At 46.2% G+C, this 18,459-nt stretch overlaps 2 pseudogenes; both read left to right on the plus strand.

Moving 5' to 3' along the window:
* Positions 1-11,878: 11,878 nt before the first annotated feature.
* On the plus strand, positions 11,879-13,690 carry LOC149168472 (18S ribosomal RNA; annotated as a pseudogene).
* A 2,319-nt stretch (positions 13,691-16,009) lies between these two features.
* Positions 16,010-17,830, plus strand: LOC149168473 (25S ribosomal RNA; annotated as a pseudogene).
* The last annotated feature ends 629 nt before the right edge of the window (positions 17,831-18,459 follow it).

Raw genomic sequence — 18,459 nt, forward strand, 5'->3', positions numbered from 1 at the left:
TAAGTTGTGACCCGGGGTGGGCTTTTTGCACGTTCCTGCAGATCGTTTTCCTGGCTCTCCCTTGTCCCTTTGTTTCGGTCGTGTGGGCGCCCATGTAAACTCATTCGGGTAGGTCATTTGAGGGCATCCATGTCAACTCATTTGGGTCATTTGATGGCGTTCATGTAAACTCGTTCGGGTGGGTCATTCAGGCGTGTAAGGCCCACGAACTATAGGGCGTTCAAGCGCGTGGGTAGTTGGACATGCTGTTGTGCAGTGGGAGAACTCACGAGGTGAAACAAAGTAAATGCGAAGTGTTTTGGGTGGTATGTTTATATGTCATGTGGGTGGTATTGGGTGACCCAATGAGTGGGTGAGCTGACGGGCGAACCACCACATGGGTGGGCGGTCTCGGGCGGGCCGACAGAAGAGTTGGTGAAGGGCTAATGCATTAGAGTGCTGAATGGTGGGTCGACCGAACAATGGGTGGACGATTTGGTGGGTCAGCCTAGGTGCCCCACACAAAGTGCGACGAGTATACATAACCAATGACGAGTTGGAGGATGGCATCAAACATTCGATCAACGGACTTGGATGAGTTGGAAGTGCAAGCTAAGTCTATGGTGGAGGTGTAGTTCGGCGTGCAGATGTGCCCACATGACGGGCATGTCGAACTGCAGTGTTTCATGTAGACCATTCAGGGCATTCGTGCAGGGTTGAATGATGAGCGAACTAGATAGGGTATTCGTGCAGGGCTGAACAACGGGCGAACCAGATAGGGCATTCTTGCAGGGCTGAATGACAGGTGAACCGGATAGGGTGTTCGTGTAGGGTTGAACGACGAGCATGTTGGGCGACTCAGTGAGGGCATCTGCAGAAAAAAGGGTGGTTGAACTGATGTCGTTAATGGGAGTTTGTGTAGGCGGTACTACATGTGGCCCACCGAACTAAGGGAGGTAGATATCGTGAACAGTAGTTCAGGTGAGAGGTGACACAAGTGTGTGTGCACCTGTCGAATGAAGGCACGGTTGGGTTGAATGATAATGTCGAGCAGGGTAACATGGTGAGGGAATTTTCTAAATGAACGGTAAACAAGACGGGTGAAGAAGTGCGACGGGTTGTGGACAAAGGAGACTGATGTGCGGACGTGCTGGGTAGGAGTGCACGACGACACAGGTGGGTGCCCAAGTTGGGAAAATAGTATGACGAGCTGAATGAATGCATTTAGGGGTGAACGAAGAGTTGGGAAGAATGTGTGGCAACCATTGGGATGTGCCGACGAGCTATGCAAAGAAGTTTGCCAATGTTGAAAAATTGGCTAAGTGTAAATTTGGTTTCCTCCAAGATTTAACTTGTACACGAAATTTATATATATTGATATACGGGCAAACTGACATTGGGGAGTTACCCCTCCCTTTATACTGTTGTTCATTTCTATATGTTAATGCTATTATGATGAATGGTTATGGTTTTCATCATGCATAAAGGATAAAATAATACTTGGTAACAAAAAATAAACTAAGTACGAATGTTAGGCGTAGTCCATGACCATGAGTATTGGTGAAAAGAAAAGGGTCGGTAGTGCCGCACCTCACTATAGTGCAGTTGAAAGATTACCGCCAGTGTAGGGGTGTGACAACTGGTATCAGAGCTGACTCAAGTTTTTCAAGAGACTTGGTGATGGTGAATGAGGTGCAGGATTTGTAGAGAAGATGATCCCACTACACTTCATGACAGTTTTAGCAAAGGTGAAGCATCATGCTTGGGCCAAGCTGAATGACAAGACATGGTACATTTGGAAGAATACGAAGGGAAGCTCTTGCTAACCTTATACAGGTTGAAGTGGATGAAAGAAGAGAACCCATAGATTCAAGATAAACTTGAAGTCTTGGAAATGAATGTTGAAGATGAACTTCTTCGACTTGGTTAGGCAATGGAACAGGATGAAGCTGCAGATTATGATGACAAAGAAGAGGAAGCCGTGATAGTTGAGGATGTTGCAGATGTGACAACGATGGAGAATGAACTTGAGATTGATCAAGTTGGGCCAGGATCATGCAATTTACAGACATGGGTGGATGAGGATACTCACATGGAGGAGCCTTGTGATGATGTAAGTACTACTTATGCTTGTGTTTTAGTTGAGAATTTGGTAGATAAACCATATGCAGGGAAGAGAAAATCAGTTTGCCGATGCTAGGGGGGATCTTGCCATGGATGTCTACGATGAGACTGTGTATCGAGAAGCAAGGACCAATGACTGTTATAGGACTTGTTGGGGTTGTTTGTGACCTTATGGTAGAAGGTACGAAGGCCCGTGACAAGGGACGAACATGATGATCATTGCGGAGGATTGGGTCATGCTTTAGCCACATGGAGAATTGGTTAAGTGCCTAGCATGACTCATGGATAGATTGGAGTAGGGCACGCACTTGAGTATGGTGATACTTGGGTGGACTTGTCATGGCCGAGACCAAGAGGAAGTCTTGGTCGAACCTTTAGTGGGGGAGCCATGGTTGAAGAGACTCATGCAATGATGACATGGTTGGGTGGCCGAGTTCACTAGACCGAAGATTGCAGGTTTGGATGGGGATGACCGATTGTTGTGATGGGTCTAATTAGTTGGACAACATGGGCAACTTAGTCATGGACATCAGGTTGGAGACATGGAGCATGGCAGTCTTATGGAGGGACATTATGCAGGAGCACTTGTAGAGGTGTCGCTTATGGGCATCCAATGACGAGTGCCATGGTAGGGATGCTGTGCAGGTGGATTTGCTGGTGTGACAAGGAGATGTTTAAATTATGAGTCGATGGAGAGGTTGTGCACTCTTGTACAACATGGCCATGGACTTGGTTGGAATTGTGAGCAGACTATGGAGCATTCCTACTACATGGAGAGCTTAAGCATCTTGCAGAGACCTTTGGGCCGAGACATGTATGTAATCTAGGATGTTGGTTGAAGATGATTCATGGAGCTCATGATGTCATGAGGTTGTGACTTTTGAGGACTTCATATATGGTGGACGTAGAGGATTTGATGCATTGAGGAGCTAAGGTCAGGGACTTTGATATAGGATAGGGTGCATACTTTTGAGTACATGTATGGGTGTTCTTGAAAGAGTGACTTGATGTGGAGGATTGATATGAGACACTTTGGAGTGATGGAGTTACAACGATGATGATGTCTTGGTCACAACACTTGGGCATGGGTTGAGCCGAGACTTAACTACTTTTAACACATGGGATATAATTTATCTATGATCATGGTTAGCATATGGATAGATGAGACAGGTGTATACTTGTTTCTATGGTAGACTTGAGGGATGGAACATTACAGATATTATGGAGTTTGCTTCATGGACCTAGATGTGGCAATCGAGATTTGGGTTTGATGAGATGATCTGTTAATACTGAGGAGATACACATATGGATGATGATGTTGGGATAGATGCGACTGATTTCATGCAGCACATTGACACCAAACATCATAGACAACATGTTGTGGGCGAGATGGAGTTTACTTCATGGACCTAAGCATGTCTTACATTTATATGGAGATGGATTCTTAATTGAGTTGATGATGTGACAGGATGTTCTAAGAAACAACTAATGATGGCATGAGGATGTGCATTCTCATGATTTGAGCATGACAGTTGGATTGATCACCCGACTAGTTCAAGTCATGGGGGCTATAACATGTGTAGAAACATGTTAGCATTATGTTGGAGTATCATGGCAGCAGTTCACATGACGACGATACATGATGAGGTTGACACGATATGTTGCAGTAAGCATGTAACTTGATTTATAGGGGCCAGCCTTCCATGGTGGGAGCAACATGTGGAGATTGCGATGAGGCAGTTGAATCAACTGAGTTGATGATCATGGATTGAGAAGACTTTCTAATGTATGACATACCGATGGAGTATATGCCTTGGTATGGGTATCTTGGTGACAAATGGTTGCTGGGATGAGAGATTGTCAAGGATGACAATGATTTCAAGTGGGGGAGAATGTAAGGCCCACGAGCTACAAGGCGTTCGTGCACGCGGGAGGTTGGATGAGCTGTGGTGTGGTGGGAGAACTCACGAGGTGAAACGGAGAAAATGTAAAGTGTTTTGGGTGGTAGGTTTATATGAAGTGTGCATGGTCCCAGGCGACCCAAAGAGCAGGCGAGCTGATGGGTGAACCACCACATGGATGGGTGGTCCTAGGCAGGCCAACGGATGAATTGGTGAAGCGCTAATGCGTTGGAGTGTTGAACAGTGTGTCGGCTGAATGATGGGTGGACGAGTTGGTGGGTCGGCCTGGGCACCCCACACAAAGTGCAATGGGTATACATAACCAATGATGAGTTGGAGGATGGCATCAATTATTCGATCAATGAACTTGGATGAGTAGGAAGTTCAAGCTAAGTCTATGGTGGAGGTGCAGTTTGGCGTGTGGATGTGCCCACACGGCGGGCAAGTCAAACCACAGCATTTCGTACAGACCGTTCAGAGCGTTCATGCAGGTTTGAATGACGGGTGAAGTAAATAGGGTGCTCGTGTAGGGCTAATCGACGGGAAAATTGGATAGGGCATTCATGCAGGGCTGAACAATAGGAAAACTAGATAGGTCATTCATGCAGGGCTGAACAACGAGCATGCCGGGTGACTCGATGAGGGAATCTGCCGAACAAAGGGTGGTTGAACGGAGGTCATGAATGGGATTTTGTGTAGGCGGTACTACGTGCAGCCCACCAAACGAAGGGAGGTCGAGATCGTGAATAGGAGTTCAGGTGAGAGGCGACATGGATGTGTGTGTGCCCACCGAACGAAGGCACGGTTAGGCTAAACAATAATGTTAGGCAAGGTAACATAGTGAGGGCATTTGTTGAACGAATGATGAACGAGCCGGGTGAAGAAGTGCGACAGGTTGTGAAAAAATGTGACTGATGTGTGGACGTGCTGGTTAGGCATGCACTGTGACACGGGTGGGCTCCCAAGTTGGGAGAAAAGCATGATGAGCTGAACGAACCCGTTCAGGGGTGAACAAAGAGTTGGGTAGAATGTGCGGTGACTGTTCGAACATGCCGACGAGCTAGGCAACCAAGTTTGCTGAAGTTTAAAAATTGGCTAAGTGTAAATTTGGGGTTTCCTCCAAGATTTAACTTGTACATGAAATTTATATATATTGATATATGGGAAGACTCACATAGGGGAGTTGCCCCTGCCTTTATGCTGCTCTGCATTTCCATATGTTAATGTTGTTATGATGAATGGTTATGGTTTTCATTATGTATAAAGGATAAACTAATACTTGGTAACGAAAAATAAACTAAGTACGAATGTTAGGCGTAGTCCATGACCGTGAGTATTGGTGAAAAGAAAGGGGTCGGTGGTGCCACACCTCGCTATAGTGCGGTTGAAAGATTACAGCCAGTGTAGAGGTGTGACAGGGTGAGTCAAGCAAGGGCGTTTGTGTAAACTTGTTCGGGCGGGTCGGGCGAGGGTGTCTGTGTAAACTCATTCAATCGGGTTGTTTAGTGTGGGGGCGTGCCTGGGCACATGAGCCTGTATCAAAAATGCAAAGTTGTGACCCGGGGTGGGCTTTTTGCATGTTTGTACAACTCGTTTTCCTAGCTCTCCCTTGTGCCTTCATTTCTATCATGTGGGCACCCATGTAAACTCGTTCGGGTGGGTCATTTGAGGGTGTCCATGTCAACTCGTTCGGGAGGGTCATTTGAGGGCATCCGTGTAAAATCGTTTGGGTAGGTCGTTTGAGGGCATCCGTGTAAAATAGTTCAGGCAAGTTGGGCAAGGCCATCTGTGTAAACTCATTTGGGTGGATCGGGTGAGGGCATCCATGTAAACTCATTCGTGCGGGTCGGGCGAGGGCGTTCGTGTAAACTCGTTCGGGTGGGTCGTGCGGGTCGGACGAGGGTGTCCATGTAAACTCGTTCGGTCGAGTTGTTCAGTGTGAGGGCGCATCTGGGCACACGAGCCCATATCAAAAATGTTAAGTTGTGACCCGAGGTGAGCTTTGTGCACGTTCATGTAGCTCATTTTCCCAACTCTACCTTGTGCCTTCATTTCGGTTATGTGTGGGCGTCCATGTAAACTCATTCGGGACGGTCGTTTGAGGGTGCCCGTGTAAACTTGTTTGGGTGGGTCGTTTGAGGGAATTCATGTAAAATCGTTCAGGTGGGTCATTTGTGGGTAGCTGTGTAAAATCGTTTGGGTAGGTCATTTGAGGGTGCCCGTTTTAACTCATTCAGGTGGGTCGTTTGAGGGCGCCCGTGTAAACTCATTTGGGCAGGTCGTTTGATGGCATTCATGTAAACTCATTCAGGCAGGTCGTTTGAGGGAACTTGTGTAAACTTGTTTGGTCAGGTCGTTTAGTGTGAGGGCATGCCCAGGCACACAAGCCCGTATCAAAATTGCTAAGTTGTGATCCAGGGTGCGTTTTGTGCATGTTCATGTAGCTCGTTTGCCTGGATCTCCCTTATGCCTTTATTTCAGTCATGTGTGGGTGCCCATGTAAACTCGGTCGGGTCGAGTCAGGTTGGTTCATGTCGTGTCATGTGAGGGCACAAATGAAAACTCATTCGGTTGGGTTGGGTTGGGTCGTGTGAGGGCGCCCATGTAAACTCATTCGGGCGCGGTCTTGCTTTTCGTGTGAAAAGTGGGCTGGTAATTGAGATGTTTGTTTGGTTTTGATGAAGGATGGCCTTGGGTCATTTGTAGGGTGGTTAATTCTCATCTACTCTCCATCCCCACTTGGTAGCACATGAGCGGTAATGTTGACCATGCTCATCTTGGTCCCTGGGTCATATTTTTGTGTGAAAGGTGGATTGGTAATTGAGTTGTTTTTTTAGCTTTGCTAGAAGAATGGGCTTGGGTCATTTGTAGGGTGGCCGATTTCCATCTTCTCTCCATCCCCACTCGGTAGCCCATGAGTGGTGAAGTTGGCCATGCTCATCCCTGGAGGCATATGTGAATAATTCCCCTTCCACTCTTCAAGTTCTTGTAGATGTATGTGCTGTTATGTTGTGGCTCCCAGGCTCGTCCTGGTACCTCATGCCCATCCAAATGGTAAAAGTGATAGGTTTTCTTTTCATGTGAAATGTGGGTTGGTAATTGAGTTTTTTTTTCAAGTTTTCCTGAAGAATGCCCTTGGGTCATTTTTAGGGTGGCCAATTTTCATCTTCTCTCCATCCCACTCAGTAGCACATGAGTGGTAATGTTGGCCGTGGTCATCCCGGGAGGCATATGTGAACAGTTTCCCTTCTGCTCTCCAAGTTCTTCGAGTTGTGTGGGCTATTGTGGTGTGGATCCCAGGTTCGTCCTAGTCCCTCATGCCCATCCAAATGATACAAGTGATAGGTTTTCTTTTCATGTGAAAGGTGGGTTGGTAATTCAGTTGTTTTTATGGGTTTGCCTAAAGAATGGCCTTTGGTCATTTGTAGGGTGGTCGATTTTCATCTTCTCTCCATGCCCACTCAGTAGCACATGAGCGGTAATGTTGGCCATGCTCATCTCAAGAGGCATATGTGAACAATTCCCATTCTTCTACCCAAGTTCTTGGAGTTATATTGGCTGTTGTGGTGTGGATCCCAGGCTCGTCTTGGTCCCTCATGCCCATCCAAATGATAAAAGTGACAAGTTTTCTTTCCATGTGAAATTTGGGTTGGTAATTGAGTTTTTTTTTTGGGATTGCCTGAATGATGACCTTGGGTCATTTGTAGGGTGGCCATTTTTCATCTTCTCTCCATCCCCACATGGTATCACATGAGCAGTAATGTTGGCCATGCTCTTCCCAGGAGGCATATGTGAACAATTCCCCTTCTGCTCTCTAAGTCCTTAGAGTTGCATGGATTTTTGTGGTGTGGCTCCCTGGCTCGTCCTGGTCCCCTCGTGCCCATCCAAATGATACAAGTGACAGGTTTTGTTTTCATGTGAAAGGTGGGTTGGTAATTGAGTTGTTTTTTAGGTTTGCCTAAAGAATGGACTTGGGTCATTTGTAGGGTGGTCAATTTTCATCTTCTCTCCATCCCCACTCGGTAGCACATGAGCGGTAATGTTGGCCATGCTCATCCCGGGAAGCATATGTGAACAATTCCTCTTCTTCACTCCAAGTTCTTGGAGTTGTATGGGTTGTTTTGGTGTGACTCTCGGGCTCGTCCTGGGCCCTCGTGCCCATCCAATTGATACAAGTGATAGGTTTCTTTTTGTGTGAAAGGTGGCTTGGTAATTGAGTTGTTCTTTTGGGTTTGCCTGAAGTATGGCCTTGGGTCATTTGTAGGTGGCCGATTTTCATCTTCTATCCATCCTCACTTGGTAGCACATGAGCGGTAATTTTGGCCATGATCATCCCAGGAGGCATATGTGAACAATTCCCCTTCTACTTTGCAAGTCCTTGGAGTTGTATGGGATGTTTTGTTGTGGGTCTCGAGCTCTTCGTGGTCCCCCGTGCCCATCCAAATGATACAAGCGATAGGTTTTCTTTTTGTGTGAAAGGTGGGTTGTTATTTCAAGTTTGCCTGAAGAGATGGCCTTCGGTCATTTGTAGGGTGGCATATTTTCATCTTCTCTCCATCCCCACTTGGTAGCACATGAGCGGTAATGTTGGCCATGCTCATCCCAGGATGCATATGTGAAAAATTCACCTTCTGCTCTCCAAGTTCTTGGAGTTGTATGAGCTATTGTGGTGTGGTTCCTGGGATCGTCTTGGTCTCTCATGCCCATCGAAATGATACAAGTGACAAGTTTTCTTTCCGTGTGAAAGGTAGGTTGGTAATTGTGTTTTTTTTCTAGCTTTCCTTAACGATGGCCTTGGGTCATTTGTAGGGTGGCCGATTTTCATCTTCTCTCCATCCCCACTCGGTAGCACATGAGTGGTAATGTTGGCCATGCTCATCCCAGGAGGCATATGTGAACAATTCCCCTTCTACTCTCTAAGTTCTTGGAGTTGTATGGGTTGTTGTGGTGTGGCTCCCTGGCATATCTTGGTCCCCTCGTTCCCATCCAAATGATACAAGTGACAAGTTTTCTTTTTGTGTGAAAGGTGGGTTGGTAATTGAGTTGGTTTTTTGGGTTTGCCTGAATGATGGCCTTGAGTTATTTTTAGGGTGGCTGATTTTCATCTTCTCTCCATCCCTATTAGGTAGCACATGAGCAGTAATTTTGGCCATGCTCATCTCATGAGGCATATGTGAAAAACTCCCCTTCTACTCTCTAAGTTCTTGGAGTTGTATGGGTTGTTGTGGTGTGGCTCCCTGGCTTGTCCTGGTTCCCTCGTGCCCATCCAAATGATACAAGTGATAGGTTTTCTTTTTGTGTGAAAGGTGGGTTGGTAATTGAGTTGTTTTTTCATGTTTTCTTGAATGATGGCCTTGGGTCATTTGTAGGGTGGCCGATTTTCATCTTCTCTCCATCCCCACTCGGTAGCACATGAGCGGTAATGTTGGCCATGCTCGTCCCAGGAGGCATACGTGAACAATTTTCGTTCTGCTCTCTAATTTCTTGGAGTTGTATGGGTTGTTGTGGTGTGGCTCCCTGGCTCATCCTTGTCCCTCGTGTCGTCCAAATGATACAAGTGACAGGTTTTCTTTCTGTGTGAAAGGTGGGTTGGTAATTGAGTTGTTTTTTCATGTTTGCCTTAACTATGGCCTTGGGTCATTTGTAGGGTGGCCAATTTTCATCTTCTCTCCATCCCCACTCGATAGCACATGAGCGGTAATGTTGGCCATGCTCATCCCCATCCCTCTTTCCCATAAAAATGATAAAAATGTTAAAGTTTGCTCGGTGCTCCTTTGAGCGTTTGTTGCTATGGTCCTGGATGGAAACCCCAAAACTCTATCATTCCTATGTTGCTATCATGCCCCTCGGTTGTTGTGAATAGAAAATTTTGATTGGGATGGGTAGCCATGTGTGGCTCCATTTAAATTGGCTCCTCGTTATATTGTTCACCTCCTCCCTATTTGGTGGGGAGGTTATTTCTTTTCGTGTGAAAGGTGGATTGGTAATTGAGTTGGTTTTCTTGGTTTGCCTCAAGAATGGCCTTGGGTCATTTGTAGGGTGGTCAATTTTCATCTTCTCTCCATACCCACTCGTTATCACATGAGCGGTAATGTTGGCCATGCTCATCCCGGGATGCATATGTGAACAATTCCCCTTTTTCTCTAAGTTCTCAGAGTTGTATGGGTTGTTATGGTGTGTCTCCCTGTGACGGCTAGCCTCTTCATTGTTCGGCTATTTATGGTGCCGGTTTCTTATGCTTGTACTCTTTATGTGTTGGCATTGTCCATTGAGATGCATACATTTAAGAGGAACGTGGAAGGGTTTTGGTTGTAAACCACCTACCCTCCCTCTTGCTTTCTTTTTCCGTCAGGCGATGTGAGGCTCTCTTCTCCTTATTGTAAAGTTAAGGGTTGGCATTCCTTTTAAAGTGCACATTGTCTGTGGTTGCGTTGGCTTTGAGGTTTTCATAGATGTGTTGGCCCATATGTTTGATCGAGTGGTTATATTTTTCCTTTCATTTCGTGTGTGTGCCAGGCTTTTGCGGTTGGAAATGTTAAGTCACAATGTTTATCAACATTTGTTATTTCAATTGTGTATGCACTCGTGGTCCAATGGAGATGAGGCTTGCTACGTCGATGGTGGGGGCTATCTGGAAGAAGGATTTTGAGGTGGAATGCTTCAACCTCCCTCCTCTGCATGGAGGTGGCCATAGGTGAAAATTATTCATTGTCCAATTGATAAAGCTGTGGGCAATCTCTTAGGTTGCATGTATGTAGGGTGCGTGGGGTGTGGAGCTGCCTAATCCCTCCTCCTGTTTGGATATGTTCTTGTATTGTGTAGTGAGCCTCTTGATTTGCATTTATTTCCTTCCTTTGCCTTCACATCATGGTTTCTATAGGAGGTCAAGTGATCGAGGTCCACCGTTGTTGCTGTCTGGGTGGAATCCTTGGTGGCCTCGGTATGGGGTGGGGAGGGTCAGGGTGCATTTCTAAGGTTGTGGGCTCGGTTGGTCTTGTTTTATTTCCTTTCATTTCCTTTACATTGAGGCTACCATAGGCGATCATGCAATCGAGGTCCATTGTTGCTACTGTCTGGGCGGACTCCTAGATGGCCTCTGTGCGGGGAGGGGAGGGTTGGGGGAATTACTAGGAGAGGTTGCGGGCTCGGCTTGTCTTTTATTATTTCCTTCCCTTTCCTTTGTGTCAAGGTTACCACAGGCGATCATCCGATCGAGGTCCACTATTGCTGCTATCCGGGTGGACTCCTAGGTGGCATCGGTGCGGGGCGAGGAGGTTTGTATGGCCTCTCTATGATAGGATTTGTGGTCAGTCATCCTATTTTTATTTCCATCCTTTTCCTTCACATTAGGCTGCCACAGGAAATTGGGAGATCGAGGTCCATCGTTGCTGTTGTCCGGATGGATTCCTATGTGGCCTCGATGCCGGGTGGGGAGGGTTGGGGCTCATTTATAATATAGAGGTTGCATGGTTGGTCATTCTCCATTTATTTCCTTTGCATCAAGGCTGCTGCAGTCGCTTGGGAGATGGAGGTCCACTGTTGCTGTTGTCTGAGTGGACTCCTACGTGGCCTCAGTGTGGGGCATGGAGGCTTTTGGAGGCATTTATAAGGGAGTGGGTGAGTGATCACTCATTTTCTTGTTGGTTGGGGTGTGGTTGCAAACTTCGAAGTTGCCTTGGTGCATTGTGGCTCGGCAAGTCTACCCATTTGTTCACCATGTCCTTGGCATGTTGCGTGTGCTTCCTTCTTGGGATTTAAGAGGTGCGAGGCATAAAAGTTTTACCTGATATTTTGATATCTCTTTGACTTGATGGGTGTTCACATTAGCTCTTGGTAAGAGAGAGCCTAGAATGCCCTTTGAAGTAGGAGGGTGCTACCTGGTTGATCCTGCGAGTAGTCATAATCTTGTCTCAAAGATTAAGCCATGCATGTATAAGTATGAACTAATTCAGGCTGTGAAACTGCGGATGGATCATTAAATTAGTTATAGTTTTTTTGATGGTACCATACTACTCGGATAATCATAGTAATTCTAGAGCTAATATGTGCATCAAGTCCCAACTCTTTGGAAGGGATACATTTTTTAGATAAAAGGTCGATGCGGGCTTGCCCGCTTCTCCTGAATCATGATAACTCGACGGATCACACAACCCTTGTGTTGGCGATGCTTCATTCAAATTTTTTCCCTATCAACTTTCGATGGTAGAATAGAGGCCTACCATGGTGGTGACGGGTGACTGAGAATTATGGTTTGATTCCAGAGATGGAGCTTGAGAAATGGCTACCACATCCAAGGAAGGCAGCAGGCGTGGAAATTACCCAATCCTGACATGGGGAGGTAGTGAAAATAAATAATAATACTGGGCTCATCGAGTCTGGTAATTGGAATGAGTAAAATCTAAATCCCTTAATGAGGATCCATTGGAGGGAAATTCTGGTGCCAATAGCCATGGTAATTCTAGCTCCGATAGAGTATATTTAAGTTGTTGCAGTTAGAAAGCTCATAGTTGGATCTTGGGTCGTAAAGGTCGGTTCACCTATTCGGTGTGCACTTGCCCTTCCATCCCTTTTTTCGACACCATTCTCCTGACTTTAATTGGCTGGGTCCCAGCTCTGGCGCTGTTACTTTGAAAAATATTAGAGTGCTTAAAGCAAGCTTTTGCTCTAAATACATTAGCATGGAATAACGTGATAGGAGTCTGGTCCTATTGTGCTGGCCTTCAGGACTGGAGTAATGATTAATAGGGAATGTCGGGGAAATTCGTATTTCATTGTCAGAGGTGAAATTCTTGGATTTATGAAAGACGGACCACAGCGAAAGCAATTGACAAGGATGTTTTCATTAATCAAGAACAAAAGTTGGGGGCTCAAAGATGATCAGATACTGTACTAGTCTCAACAATAAACGATGTTGATCACACATCAGTGGATGTTTCTCTAATGACTCTGCCAGCACCTTCTGAGAAATCAGAGTGTTTGCCTTCCATGGGGTGTATGGTCGCAAGGTTGAAAATTAAAGGAATCGACGGAAGGGCACCACCAAGAGTGGATCCTGCAGCTTAATTTGACTCAACACGGGGAAAATTATCAGGTCCAGACATATTAAGGATTGACAGATTGAGAGCTCTTTCTTTATTCTATGGGTGGTGGTACATGGCCATTCTTAGTTGGTGGAGTGATTTGTCTCGTTAATTCCGATAACAAACGCGACCTTAACCTGCTAACTAGCTATGCAGAGGTTCCCCTTCGCGGCCGGCTTCTTAGAGGGACTGTAGTTTTTTAGGCCATGGAAGTTTGAGGAAATGATAGGTCTATGATGCCCTTAGATGTTCTAGGATGCACGCACGCTACACGGTTGCAGCCAACGAGTTTTTCTTCTTGGTTCGAGAGGATCAAGAAATCTTCTCAAATTTCATCATGATGGGGATAGACCATTGCAATTATTGGTCTTCAACGAGGAATTCCTAGTAAGTGCATGTCATCAACTCATGTTGATTATTTCCTTGCCCTTTGTACACACCACCCGTCACTCCTACCGATTGAATGATCTGGTGAAGTGTTCGGATTGCGTCAATGATGGTGGTTCACCACCATCGACATTGTGAGAAGTTAATTGAAACTTATTATTTAGACGAAGGAGAAGTCGTAAAAAGGTTAACGTAGGTGAACTTGCGGTAGGATCATTGATAGTAGGGGTTTTCTTTTTTGGTTCAGTTTGGTTGGGTTTCTATTGCAATGTGGGACTGTGTGGTGTGTCTCTAGGGGAGCGAGTTTGGTGTTTGGTGGAAACATTGTTGGTTGCTTGTCTTGAGGTAACGCTTGTTTTTTTATGTGTGTGCTTGCAATCCATGCTTGTGCTTGTCCCACCCATCCTCGTTTTTTCTTTCCCCCAATCTGTTTCTGTAGGGGTTCAAAAGCTTGTTTCTTGGGTGCCCTTCCAATGATCTGTTCGACTAGACATGGTTTCTATAGTTGAGGTGCTTGGGTAAAATTATGGATAAATTTAGACTCATTCATAGCAGTGGTGTTATGTCTTTTGTTTTTTGGAAGGCATGGGCCAAGGGTGTGGGCTTCCATAGTTGTTTCTCTCGAAAAGGTGGCGGTGGTTGATGTGTTGCTTGGGTGAGATTTTTTGCTGGTGGTTGGATTAAGGGAGTGGTTGTCGCGTGCCTGGTAGCTCAAACCTTCTGGAGGGGAAATTGTTAGGGCGGGGTCGGTATGGGATGGATGAAGAGTAGTTCAACCCATTGGGTTGGCCACCCTAGTCCTCCCAACCATTCCTTGATATACCCTCGTGGAAGGGTTGGGTGTCCAGGTAATGAAAAACCCCTCCCTCGGTATGAGCTCCATTAAGGTAACAATTTTCCCCGCCAATGGGCATGAGGGTGGCAATCTTATCTCGTTCCTTTGCTGTCGACGAAATTCCTCATCCTCTCATGAGAAACTCCCCTTCTAAGGAAAAAAGAAGTAGCAGGTTGTGTCTTTGTTCCTCCCTTTGGATTGTGGGTTTTTTGTGGGACTTGGTCATTTCTTTGTTTTGTGGTGTGCGCTTTGCAGACGTCCCTCTCTTTAGTGGCCTTGCACCATCAATGTATTTGTGGCCCGTGGCTTTCTCCAGCATTGAGTGTTGGCCCATGACAACTCCTCTTTGGAGTTTGATTCTTGACCCCCGTTGACTTTCTCACTGGAAAGGTTGTTGGGTGTTTTGTACACGAAGGGGTGCAATAGCAGGGTGGGTTTGTTATTAGTAGTCTATTTTTCATTTGAAGCCTTGTGCCAGGTTGGGGGGTTGTTTACCTCTCAGTAACATGCTCCAGACACTGGTCTCATTGTGGCCCTTGTCTTTTCTAGTGGTCAAGTTTAGGCTGTGATTTATTTGCTTGGTTGTTTGATTGTTGTTTGTTATGTTGTAAGCTAGAAGGGGTGTTGTGTCGTAACGTATGTGGGAGGGTGTGAAGAGGTGGGATGCTTTATGATTGGGTGCCTTATTTGATTTCTTTTTAGTTAGTAGACATCTACTCAGCATGTTGTTGAGCTTCTCTCTTTTCTTGGGATCTTTGTTTCTTTGGTGTTGTTCTCTTCCCTTCTTCCTTTTTCCCCTAGCTTTATGGAGAAGAGGTGGGACTATTGTGGATTGGTGTTTGGGAAGGATGAAAAGCAGTACGAGTTACCGGGGTGGCCACCCTAGTCCTTCTCGATCATCATCTCTTGCATTTCCACCATTTTTAGAAAGGAACATGGTTTAGGAAGATTTTTCTCTATTTGAGCCTCCCCTTGTGAGCCAGTAGCCACATTTGATTTCTCTTGCTTTCATGTTGTTTTCTTCCCTTCTGCTTTTGGCTCCTATCTTTATGGAGAAAAGGTGGGATTGTTTTGGATTGGTATTCGAGAAGGACGAAACACAGTGCGAGCTCCCAGGGTGGCCACCCTAGTCCTTCTCAATCGTCGTCCCCAGCAGTTACCCCCTTTTTGCCAAGGCACGGGGTTGGGGAAGCTTGTTCTCTATTTGAATCCTCCCCTTGTGAGTCGGTAGCCATGGTTGATATCCCTTTCTTTCATGTTGCTTTCTTCTCTTCTTCCTTTTGGCCCCTAGCTTTATGGAGAAAAGGTGGGATTATTCTGGATTGGTGTTCGGGAAGGAAGAAACGCAGTGCGAGCTCCCGAGGTGGCCACCCTAGTCCTTCTTGATCATCATCCCCTTCAATTCCCCCCTTTTCATGAAGGCACAGGGCTTGGAAGGCTTGTGCTTTGTTTGAGTCTCCCCTTGTGAGCCAGTAGCCACGTTTGATCTCTATTTCTTTCACCTTTTTTTCTTCCCTTCTTGCTTTTGGTCCCTAGCTTTATAGAGAAAAGGGGGAATTGTTGTGGACTAGTATTTGGGAAGGATTAAAAGCAGTGCAAGCTCCCAATTTGGTGACCCTAGTCCTTCTCAATTGTTGTTCCATGCATTTACCCCCTTTTTGCAAGGGCGTGGGGCTTGGGGAGATTTTTCTCTGTTTGAGCCTCCTCCTGTGAGGGGGGTAGACACCTTTGTTTCTCTTTCTTTCATGGATTTTTCTTCCTTTCCTCCTTTTGGCCCTTAACCTTACATTTGCTATGGGGGGTGCCCTATTTAGTGTTGTGGGTGCCCCTTGTAACGAGGTGCCTAAGTGGGTGATAGCCCGTTGGGCAGAACACTGCCGCATCACGAGTTGTTGTCAACGAGTTGGGTTGTTTGGGAATGCAGCCCTTATTAGGAGGTAAATTTCGTCCAAGGCTAAATATGGGCAAGAGACCGATAGCGAACAAGTACGGTGAGGGAAATATGAAAAGGACTTTGAAAAGAGAGTTAAAGAGTGCTTGAAATTGCCAGGAGGGAAGTGAATGGAGGCTGTCGATGTGTCTCTATTGGATGTGCAATGGCTTAAGCTGGTCTACCGCTTGACTTGAGGTGCAAACCAAGATGGGCTGCTACATCGTCACAAGCACGGGTGGATTACTGCCTGTCAGTTTGCCATTGCGGTGGTCAAGGAATGAAGCGTGCGCCCTTGTGGCAGGCCGTGTTCACCTGCATGCTCATGGTGTTGGTTGGCGGGCTTTCCATTCAGCCCATCTTGAAACACAGACCAAGGAGTCTAACATGTGTGCAAGTCGATGGGTTTGAAAACCTACAAGTCGCATGGAAGTTGATGGGTGAGATCCCCTCTTTGGGGGGGTGGATCGTTGACCGAACTTGAGCTTATGTGAAGGGTTCAAGTGTGAGCACACCTGTTGGGACCCAAAAGATGGTGAACTATGCCTAAGCAAGGCAAAGCCAGAGGAAACTTTGGTGGAGGCTCAGAGCGATACTAATGTGAAAATCATTTGTCTGACTTGGGTATATGGGTGAAAGACTAATCAAACCATATAGTAGCTGGTTTCCTCTGAAGTTTCCCTCAGGATAGATGGAGCTCACACGCGAGTTTTATCGAGTAAAGAAAATGATTATAGGCATCGAGAGTGTAACACCCTCAACCTATTATCAAACTTTAAATAGGTAAGAGGGTGCGACTACTCCATTGAGCCGTGCCATGGATTCAAGAGCTCCAAGTGGGCCATTTTTGGTAAGTAGAACTGGCAATGTTGGAAACCAAAAGTCGAGTTACGGTGCCGAATTTCATGCTAACCTAGATCCCATAAAGGGTGTTGGTTGATTAAGATAGCCAGATGGTGGTAATGGAAGTCGAAATCCACTAAGGAGTGTGTAACAACTCACATGCTAAATCAACTAGCCTCGAAGATGGATCGCGCTGAAGCACGCAACCTATACTTTACCATCGGAGAAATTTCCTGGCTCCAATGAGTAGGATGACGTGGAGGTCGTTGAGAAACCTCAGGCGTGAACTTGGGTGGATCAGCCACCAGTGCAGATCTTGGTGGTAGTAGCAAATATTCAAATGAGAACTTTCAAGATTGAAGTGGGGAAAGGTTCCATGTGAACAACACTTGGACATGGGTTAGTCGATCCTAGGAGATGGGGAAGCCTTGTCTCAAGGGTGCACTCTACACGAGCATCAAAAGTGAATCAGGTTAATATTCCTGAACTGAGACATGGCGGCGGGTGGCAACGTTAGGAATTCCAAAGATGTCGTCGAGGGCCCCGGGAAGAGTTATCTTTTCTTTTTAATAGCTTGCCCACCTGGAATTGGTTCAACCAAAGATAGGGTCCAACAGTTGGAATAGCACCACATGCCTTGTGGTGTTTGGTGCACCCTCGATAGCCCTTGAAAATCTAGAGGAATAAGTACCATTCATGCTTGGTCGTACTCATAACCGCATCAGGTCTCTAAGGTGAACAACCTCTGGTCAATAGAATAATGTAGGTAATGGAAGTCAACAAAACAGATCCGTAACTTCGGGAAAAGGATTGGCTCTGAGGGCTGGGCCTAGGGGTGTGCGCCCTCAACTCGTGGGCTATCGGTAGTCTGCCCGAGCTGCTCTCTTGGCAAGGGCAGGCAGTCGCGTGCCGATCAGGTTATGGGCACAGAATGCCTCGTACCGGGGGCTTTTCCCTAGGCATCAAATAGTCAACTCAGAACTTGTACAGACAAGGGGAATCCCTGCCAATGCTAACGCAATGTGATTTCTACCCAGTGCTCTGAATGTCGAAGTGAAGAAATTCAACTGAGTGCGGATAAATGGCGGGAGTGTTACACAGTAATTTGTCACTGCTTTCATTCCAGTCCTTCTACCGTGCCATGTGTCCAAGTCAAACATGCTCATACTGAACAAATGCTCTCTGTTGTTTCCAAATGACCCACTTTTCCTTAGTTATTTGCCTCATTGCGACAATGGAATTAATATATGCGCTGAACGGTGCTCACAAATAGTCCAGCTCCACTGCCAACGCGAAGTACATCTGATTCCCTCAATGGTCTAATTTCATGCTCCAGCACGAGGTTACTTATTATCTTTAGCGATGATCTAACTAGATACA

This window comes from Pinus tabuliformis, chromosome 4_2, assembly GCF_031772625.1.
Source record: "Pinus tabuliformis cultivar Carrire ecotype Pingquan chromosome 4_2, CPIR1, whole genome shotgun sequence".
NCBI classification, from domain to species: domain Eukaryota; kingdom Viridiplantae; phylum Streptophyta; class Pinopsida; order Pinales; family Pinaceae; genus Pinus; species Pinus tabuliformis.